A 10,665-nucleotide genomic window follows, 5' to 3' on the forward strand; every position below is an offset into this window, starting at 1 on the left:
ACTTTGTTATAAACAAAAGGAGCAATTCTCATGTTTGTAATTTAATTTTCATCTTTCCTTACCTCAAATATTGACGGTGACGAAGGAAGTTATAAGAAACCATGTTGCTTGTCACTTTTCTAAGGAATGTATATGCTAGATCATACATACAAGAGGCATAATAGCATTTTAATTCCCCGTATTTTCGTGTATAACAATTGTTTAGTTGCACACCACGTGTACCACATGGTAGTCCCGTATATCAAGCATCGTAGAGTTCACCTTCAAATTTAAAAACATAGTTTGGAAGTTTATAAGTTGCGTGCACACATTATCCTTTTGTATCGTGTACGTACACGTTAACGAAATCATTGTTGGCATGAAAAAATATGTACTAAAAAATATAATTATAGGATTGTTAGGATGCAATAAGTATATCATTTGCCCACAACTATTTGAATAAAAATTACGATATTGGAAAGAACATTTGAGATGGAGTTTATTTTAGCATGGAAAGGCCCTTGGACCTGGAATCTGCATTAACACACCGGCGTGTGTACAATTACATAAAAGACTCATAGAAGAATAAAATTACAACATGGTCCTTAACTTGTGCATAGAACACCCTACAGAGGATCGCATGAACACGATCGAGTCCAAATCTTCCGCCAATAATGAACAACCTCCGAGCACGGCCACGCTTGCCACCACCCGAACATGGCCCACTTGGGGTAGTACGGGCGCTTGACGTCGCGTCGGGCTGGAAAAGATCCCATCAAGGAAGGCGGACAAACTCGAGTACCTCTCGCACTTGAGCGTGGAAGGGCCAATATCTTGGTCGAAGGTTGCGGGATTGAAAGTTGCCGTCGCTTGGGAACTGCTATAACATACTAGACTCCGTAGACTCCCTCCGCCAAATCCTCAATCCAACAATAGAGAAGCTCCCTCCTACCTCTCCCTCGCCACCATGGCTGACCAAGAGGAATAATATATGTCAACACCCGGATTTTTAAGTCTAGATGCCTATTATATCATACATCGCAATCCCAGGAAGATTGTTTTTGCGAGACATATTAGTTAAGTAGCATACAGTCATCATTTATTACAACACATACTTGTCTTACAACAATAGATCACATGATCCAATATTACACAAATATATTGTTCAACACACAAATAGTAGCGGAAGCGAAGTAGTAGTGGACTATCTATTCCACAGGCAACGCTTGACGTTAGAAGACGATCCTAGTTATCGTAGACGTCCTGTTGTCCGTCATCCTAATACTGTTGCTCCTCTTCAAAGTCTGGCATTTGAATAGCCAGGGACACAGCCATGAGTACTTTAAAGTACTCGCAAACTAATACTAAAGTAATTACTTATACTTGTAGTAAGGGGTACTAAGCTCTAGGTTGATTTGCATAAAGTCAAGTTTTAGTTCAATAAACATTTAGTAAAGACTCATCATTTGCTAGACTAACTCAAGTGGGAACATTAGTGCCATTCCCACAATTTATTTGTGATTCAAGTCAAATCACCTTTCAATTCATCATTCCTTTTTAAGACAAAAGATTCTGATAACGGAATAGTATGGCCTTTTCAATCGTCTGTAACCGTGGACACGGCTATTCGAATAGGTTTAACACTCTGCAGAGGTTGTACTCTTGTGCCACAACTTTTGATTACATCCGTCGAGGATAACCCCGAATCATCGTAACTCAGTACGCGGATCATCAACCTTAACCTTTCACTTATACACCCTAGTATAGGCACCTCTCCCCATGAGCTTGGCCTCCCGGTGAAAACCAGTTGTCAACCCGGGAACTGCACAGGGCTTAAGTCGTACATTCACCTCATATTCACATCATTTCACTTTCAACGGAGGCAGCCTTGGCGTAACCTCTATGATGCTTGTTTAGAGGGAACCCATACTAAGATACACAAATTTCTAGTTAAGCCCTACCCATAATCAGATATTGTGGGGGTACTTGTATAATTGGAAGGGTATCGCATTCAAACCCAATCATCAGTTTTTATTTAAATTCACCAAGTCAACCATGTCACATTCACCTTCACATCTTTCAAAGTCATTTCAAAAGTCACATGTTCCCATCTAGAGTAGTCAAATTTTACTTGATTAGCAATAGCAACTATTTCATGAAGGGTGCTATCTAGTTTTGATTTTCTCTATGCTAACCTTGACTCTTGTTCTACTCTAGACCAAGTGAATCATGAATCAAAAGTAAACTTTGAAATACAATAAGCAAAATAATTGCAAGGTAAAAACATGGGATAGGTAAGACATAAAATAAAGTGTGATGGTGTTTTGTTCTTGTAGAGCTATGCACTATGGTGGTTGGCAAGAGTATTAGCTTGCCTTGAGCAGGGTAGTGGTCAAAGTTTTCCTCCTCCTCCTGGGAGTAGGCTTCCTCCTCTTGATACTCCTCGTTACTAGCGTCTATATACGAATACGAGGTATACAATCACCAAACCAATCTTACATGCTTGACTAAAACACACCAAAGGTTCACACAAACTAATTCTAGCATCACATCATTCATGGTATGGTGATTTACTTGGTTTTTCTTATTTAAGAGAAAAATAATTTCCTCTCATTACCAATATTCCTTTGGTTGGCTATTTAAGTCTTTAGAGAAAATAATTTCCTCTCATTAAATCCTATTAAGATTTAATATCCTCAAATAATAATAAGGTATGAAATATAAATTGACCAAGGTCAACATTTCATATCTATTATGTGGGAGTATAATTTAAATGAGGTGCTACCCTCATACAATTAAGAATAACATGGTAATGATTTAAAATCTCTAAGTAATAGAAATCAGAGGTTCATTAGCCTAAGGTCATTACCTCTTATTGTATTACTTAGGATCAAGATTTAAATGAGAGATTATCTCTCATACTATTTATAGAATTTGAATTATAAGATTTAAATGCACTAGAAATGGTTCCATAGCCATTATTTTGATCTAGTCCATGATCATACAAACAACTTGGCTATCTTTTTGCATAATCAATTAGAGTACATCAAAAGTGATTTATGAGAGTTGGAATCAACTCAAAATCAATTATGGTTGAATTTTAAATAAAGCTTAAATTTGTAAAAGTCCCTGCCTTGTCATTTTTAGCATTTGAATTCTACTACGAATTTGGAGGTGGGACCAGTGGCATTGGTTAGATAAATTCATGGGCTTTCCAGAGATATAAAGTTTGCTAAATTTGGAGTTGTAGATTTGAAACTATTCAAATTTGAATTGGGCATCAGTATTTGAAATGGGGTGAAACGAATTAAATCAAGATTTGAAATGTTGGGCCGCGCGGGAAAAGCCTGCGGGCCCAAACGAATTTAAACAGCGAAACGCAGCCCAGCAGCGCATCCAGTGCGAGTGGGCCGCCTGACGAGGTGGGGGCCACCCGTCAGTGGCTCTTAACGCAGCGAAGCGGTACGAGTGATGTGAGGCGTAGGATTAGAATCAGATCCAACGGTGCACGAGCATCGTATTCTCCGGCGAGAGACGAACTCACTGGCGGCGAGGCTAGGGGGTCGGAGAGCCTACCGGCGTTCCCGCGGTCGACGGCGAGGTGTGCGGCGACGTTGGTGATGACGACGAAGCGACTGGTACAAGCGGCGAGGCGTGGGAAGCTCCAATCGACGGCGACGATCTCCGGGTACTAGCGGCTCCGATCGTAAAATTGGTGCTACTCTGGCGTCGATTGAGTGTGAGACTTGGTCGAGGAGAAGCAGGGAAGGGAGGAGAAGCTGATGGTGTGAAGAGTTGGGGTGCGGGGCTGCTCTATTTATAGCGGAGGAGGTGACTGGCGGGTGCCGAGGGAGGTCGAGCATGGCGCGGCGGTTCCAGGGAGCGAAGGGGCAAGGTAAGGACGGCGTCGTGTAGGCGGCATCATGGCGATGCTCAAGGAGTAGCTGGCGTAGCAAAAGGGTGAAAGGATGGCTCGGGAGTTTGTGATGATCGCGGCAGTACGCACGGTGCTTTTCCGACGAGGACGACGACGACATGGCTTCTGCGCGCTCTGGAGGATGTCTAGAAGCTAGAGGAGAGGGAGGGTGTGCTCGATGCAGTGATAGGGATGGAGGGGAAGGATGGAGGCGATCGGTCGAGCGACGCTCTGGCGCGTCCAGTGCACGCTCACCGCGTGACTGGCAAGGTTTTGGGCGTGCTGGGCGTGTCTGGCTCAGCCAATGCCGTGCTTGCGTGAGCCTCGGCCGTGCATGGTCATGATCAGCAGGCTGTGGAGATGCTCCAGGACAAGGTCTGGGTGAGAGAGAGGGGCCAGAGAGAGTGGCCAAAGGTGGCCGGCATGGTACGGCATGTAGAGAAAGGAGCTCCCTCTCCACTTTAATCAGCACCAGCAAGGACGAGGCTTGATGCAGGGGATGCAGGAGATGCTCATCATCACAAGATAAAGATGATTTAGCCCAAAATCCAGTGTGTAATGAGGTGTAACACAATCCTGGATTATTGCCTGTCAACTGTTCGACAGAATGGCCGCATGAAAGTTTTATTCGAATTTTGAATTTTTTTTTGGTGAATCTCAATCATATATTTAAAGAGGTAGATTGGTGGTGGTGGTGGTCAATTTGATGAAAGTTTGCAAGATTTCAAAATGGAGATCTTCTCTTTGTTTCAATGTCTCATCTTGTCAACTCATTTCTGGTCAACCTGGTCAGAGTCAACACTGGTGGTCAACAGCAAAGTGGTTCACCTTGACATGGTCTTGGATGAGGTGGCAAGTGTTGACCAAGTTTGGTTTAAGAAAAGTCCAAACCAGGGGTGCAAAGTGGTGAAGATATTATAAAATGGCCAAATGACCATTATCATATGTATGTTGGATTTGAAAATTTCTTTGATTTGAATTGGGTTTCTTTGATTCACAAGGGTGTGTTATTGATATATAAGTGTTTTACAAACAATGGCACAAGCCAAATAGGCCTTGTTTGATGATTTGCAAAAGTGGCTAAATGTGTAAGAGAGGGGAAATGGGATTCTTTTCCATTTCTTTTATTTCTCTCAAATTAGGGTTTGGTGATCTTGGTTTAGGGTTTAAGCATAATAGAACAACAATCAAACACTCATCATGGCAATGGCATATCAAAATGCACACTATGCATAAAACTATATGTAACACCATATGCATAGAAAAAAAATTTGTTAGTTGTGAAATTTGAGTAATTGACAATTCTCTCTCTTTATTTATTTGGTTGAAACTTGGGATGTTACAATATAGCTCCAAAGCATAAGGAGAAGGTGGCGTTTATTGCAAGAGCCCATGCCAAATATCCCCTCATTGTCCTCCCTCCAAAGAAGCACACTGAAAAAATGATGAACATGAACCCAAGAAGCATAAGCTCGGCTCCACAGCTTTATTGGCGGAGATCCCTAAGGTCCACTTCTTCACCCATGGCGGTGCTCACCACCAGCAACCTCGCGATAAAGAAGAACACATCCATGACGTACAAGATCTAGCCGAATAGACCAAGTGTTCTACTCCCACACACGCCATAAAGGACAAGACACATGTAAAGCTATACCTGCTATATCTACACTAATAAGACAAGTGCCTCGCCTGAGCCACTACTCGACGACATGACCACCGGGGAGAGCCTCGGTTCGGCTTGGATCTGCACAGAGAGTTCTCAAGCAAATGTAACAAGGAGACAAGGACGTAGGGAATGGGGGACGAGCGGGGTGGGAGATAGACAGGGAAAGTTGGGAATGAGCGGCAGATCATCAACAAGTAGGATTGGTAGCGGCGCCCTCATTCGGTCCCGCAAAAGATAAACTAGTGCAAAAGTTGTTACAAAATTAGTGCAGGCTTAGTCAAAACATTTGCCCACATCCGCCGTCGCTTGACACCCTATCAACAAGTTTCACAAATCATGTTTTCTATATATGGAGTGCTTACCTCTCAATAGAGGATCTTAGATGTTGATGTGCTGATGAGATTCACAACTTGTCGTGTAAATGCCATATCTTGAGGAGCCGAGCTGCAAAGTAGCTCGTTAAGTCCAACGTCAAAACTCTTGAACGCGATCGCCACGTCGGCTGCGGGCCACAACGATAGTGAATTTTACTGGTTTCGTCGCGGTCATCACATCACGGGGACAAAAGTCTCTTACACATCGTAGTGCCATACATATGGATGTGATCAAACAAGAGAAGCTGTTTGAAGATGCGAATAAGTTGTTGGATGTATCCATAATCGATCGGCTTGTAGAATAACAGAGCTTGGCTCTGGTGGTTAGGTCCCTTGTGGTGGAACCAGCCCACCCAGGTTCAAGTCCTAGACTTGACATGGGTGTTTGCATTTACCTGGATTTATTCCAGGATTTAACCGGCGCTATGCTTTCAGTGGTAGGTGACGTGCCCGTCAACAGCGAGGCGCCAGTGGTGACTTCGTCAATCTCAAGATATGCCGGCTCAGTCCCTCGGAGGTGCTCATAGGGGTAGGGTGTGCGTGCGTGCGTTCATAGGGGTGTTTGTACGTGCGTGTTTGTGAGCGTCTTCGTTGTACTGTGTTCTCAAAAAAAAAAAAAAAAAATCGATCGGCTTGTACTTTTGGCAATGGGTATCTTTGGTTATAACAGCATCTCCACCGGCAGCCACCTCCATTTGGGAACGCCGGTACTGCATCTATTTGGGGGAGCTGTTCTCACACCGGCGCCTCCAAAACGGCGGTCCCTATAGATGTTTTGAATTAAATTCGTAAATAAATGCATAGAAAATTGAATAAGAAATATTTTATTACACAAACTAATACATAATTGGGAACGTGGTTTACATGAAGATATAGTTTGGAACATGGTTTTCCACAAACTAATACATAGTTTGAACCATGGTTGACACAAATATAAACATTGCAAAAAAACTAAACCTAACTAGGCCGGTCATCGCAGGTTTCGTGTGTTCGCCGCCAAAAAAGAACACTCGAGGGCACACCCAGTCACCCAAACTGGAAAATCCAGCTGGCGAGGGTGCCCCTGTTGGTTCTTTCGATGAAGAACATCCGAAAACATGCGAGCCGATATTCGCTGCGAAGAAACAACACTCGTCAGCCGTCCTCCTCGGCGTTGTCGACGTGGTAGTTCCAGCGGCAACGCGTGTTGTCGAACACCTTGACGCTCATAGCCCTGTCGCCGAAGTAGGAGAACACGAGCACGAAGCCGGCTTGGAGGCTGTGGTGGCGCGCGAACTTCTCCCAGCCGATGTGGAGGTACATCTTGCCGCGCGCGTCGTAGATCCCGTCCACGATCCACCGGTAGTAGCCGCATGAATCCTCCCGCAGATGCAGCGTGCCCGTGCGGTCGTCGCAGGCGATGAAGTCGGCGAAGGTGTCCGGCAGCCTCTGGATGCCGCGTGGCTCGCCCTTGAGGACGAGGACGAACTCGAACAGTACGGGCCCCTCCTCGTCCAACTCCGACGATGAAGACGACGGCGTCGCATGCGACGGAGTGTGTGCACCTCTGTCGCAGCCACGACCACGACCACGGCCACGACCTCGACCTCGACCAGACAAGGCGTCGTATTTTCAGATGGCGGCGGCTAGGGTTGGGGAGAGAGGCGCTAGGGTTTGTGTGTGAGAGGCACGATGAGAGGCGGCCCTTTTATAGGCCGGAGGGAGGCGGGGAAGCGGGGGAGCGGTGGCGCTCATTAACGGCGGCACGAAGAGCAAGGCGCGCCCGACGGGATGGTTCGCTGCGCGTCTGCGGAAACTGCACCGCCGCTGCGCCCCAATTAACTCTCGTCGAGAGGTAGGCGACAGTTAGGTTAAAATTAAATGAGCCGCTGACGCGTCGGCCCCGCCACTCTCCGCTGGCGTCGACTTTTGAGATGTGTGACTGACAGGCGGCTCCCACTCCCAAAACATCCAGCCTAAGGCGTCGGCGCGCCCATGACGAAGGGGCCGGCACAGGATTGCCGACGATTTTATTAGGCTCAAAAATTGGCCGACGCCGTATGAAACACGCCGGTGCAGCCTATTTCCACTCCCAGCCCCCAAAATACTATCGGGACCGGTATCAAGGCGCTCCGATGGAGATGATCTAACAAGAGACCCCTGAGTCCTGATTTCGTCCAGCCGGTGATATATATACGTGTCGGGTACGCGCGAGGCATGGTCTGTGAGGGCCAAAAGAGAAAGATTCTACTCTGCACAGTGCACTTGTGCAGTCGATCGCGCTGCAGGACCCGCGGGAACAGGTGTAGTGCGCGTGAACAGGTGGGACGGCACCTTGGCACGCTCGTGCAGTGGTGGTGCGGACGTGCGGTTCTGCGTGCGCTTGTGCGGCTTTTGCTCTTGTCGCTTGTGCGGCTGGACCTGGACGTGCTGCCCACAGCCAGAGCCCAGAGCGGCTCGCGTTCCAACGCCACGGGAATGACAGACAGGAGTGACGTCCATCTTTCAGGACGACGCCACGGCCTGTTGTTTGCGGTTCTCTTCCCTTTCTCTCCCCTTTCGTCTCTTAGCTCTCTACAGTAAAACTCGAGTGCTCCCTCTGTCCACCGGGCTCTCCGGTGCCTCTCCACCGGATTAGCCGGTTGGAGTTGGCCGACGAGTAGCGCCGGATTAGTTTTAGGGGTAGTTCTTTGCTTTTGTTTGTCCGTAATGGCGTTTTGGAGTAGGTGGCGAGGTCTCTCTGGCCGGATCTCGTCCGTCTTGAGGGTTGGGGTCGCCGTCGTCCTGCTTGGGTGGTGCGAGTGGGAGGCGCCTCATCTTTCCTCTTGGATCTCCAACAATAAGGCCTGGGGCCATCTTCTGTGCTACTGGGTTGCTGTACTGCTTCATCCTCTTCTGGCCGGCCGTGGCGGCGAGGGGGGGGGGAGAAATGGTTCGGCCTTCATCAGCTCGGAAGGTTGGTTGGGTGTTCTCTTCATCCAATCGCTCTGGCGCGGTGTTGGATGGATGTTGCTGCAGATTTTAGGCCTTCTTTCGTGGTGGAAGGGGCCTCGTCATGCTCCAGCGACGGACGCCCGGAATAAGCTTCGTTTTCGCCCCTGCTCTGCTCCTGGTGCTACGGTGTTGTTCCCGCTTCTCTCGACCGGCCGTGGCGGCGAGGGAGAGGGCGGAAGCTTTGCTGTTGCTGCGGGGGTAAAGCAGGTCGTCGTGCTGCTTCATCGTGCTCATCACATGGTTGACGTGCTAGTCGCCATGATCTGCGGAGTTTGCCGCTCAAGTCGCTGTGTTCACGGCACAACAACCTCCTGTGTGGAGGTCTTCGATCGAGTCTCCTGCCGGCGCTATGCTCCTCCTGGCTGCGAAGTGATGTGTTCCCCGCGGGCGGTTGAAGGAGGCCGGAGTTGGAATCTCGCCGACGGTGGAGAGGAACCAGGACTGGATCTCATTTTCTGTTTTTTTTTCAGGGTTCTTTTCGTAAAGTGCCAGGACTGCTTTAGAGGGTTATTTCTTGTAAGTTCCTGGCTGCAATTTGTACCCACCGCTTTTGTCATCTAATGCAGCATCTGGGGTCCTCTAGACCCTGCCCTTTGTTCAAAAAAAAAGGACGACGCCACGGCCACGGCCACGGCCATGGCTGAAGATGCCCTTCAGGACGATGCCACGACCACGGGGGTTCATCGGAGGTTCAAAAGAGAAGAGAGAGAAAACAAACCTGATCTTGCTGCCTCGCTGTTGTCGTTGCCTTGTTGGCATCTACCGCTGTTTGTGCTTTGGAGAACCCAGAGCTCTGAGCTGGCAAATTCCAGAGCGATGACGTGGGTTTTTCGTAACAGCTAGCAACGCACAGACTCCATATGCTATTTTTGAGAGAAAATATTTGGAATCTCGATTAACACGGTGAAATTCAGAGCGTTCAAGCAAACGCTGGGCGTCTTCTGTGTAGTGTACCCAGAAGGCCAGAAGCCATCTGAACTAAAGTTTGCACATGATGCATGCTCCACTTAAGGATCTTAACACTTGAACTCGTTTTTTTTTTTTGGTCTTCTTATGCAGGCATACTCGCGCTGATATACAGGCATGCATAAATAGAGAAAGAAAACCTACATCTGAAAGACAACGAATTCTCATTCATTCGTATATAGACTTTTTTTTTAGATGCATTCGTATTTTTTTTATTCTTAGAAGTCGATGCATTCGTATATGGAGTTAGGGTTATATCATGTTGTGTTAACACAAAAGCATTTGGGCTAAAGTGTACGCATCGATTCTGGGTCCAGAAATGCACTATGCATGGGCCTAGTACTTAAACGAAGCCTTCAGCACTATTCTGGCCCACGTTTTTCAGTTTTTTTTTTTTTTGCGAGGAAAGATCCAGTGATATTATACCAGGAAACTTACAGAACAACCCAAAGAAACACAAAAGTTACAGACCGATCCTGCAAGAACACGAAGACGAAATCGACAACGAAGACGCACTGTGGCGCGTTGCCGCCGCTCCTCCACTGCAGCGCTGGAACGGAAGGAGACCCCTGGCGGATGGGAAGTCGACAGAACTCGGCTCAAAGGAACCTCCACCTTGTATCGCCGTCGTCGTCCTCAACCAGGTACACAACCACCTTCACCTTCACCAACTCCGGCCAGATCCGCCGCCCCGCGGCATCCGGCGGTGGGGAGATCGAGGCCAGCAGCTCCGTAGACCTGCAGACTCAACAGAGGCGTTGGATCGACGCCAGAACTCCGGAGAGAGCCGC

The sequence above is a fragment of the Lolium perenne genome, chromosome 6, assembly GCF_019359855.2.
Source record: "Lolium perenne isolate Kyuss_39 chromosome 6, Kyuss_2.0, whole genome shotgun sequence".
Taxonomy (NCBI): domain Eukaryota; kingdom Viridiplantae; phylum Streptophyta; class Magnoliopsida; order Poales; family Poaceae; genus Lolium; species Lolium perenne.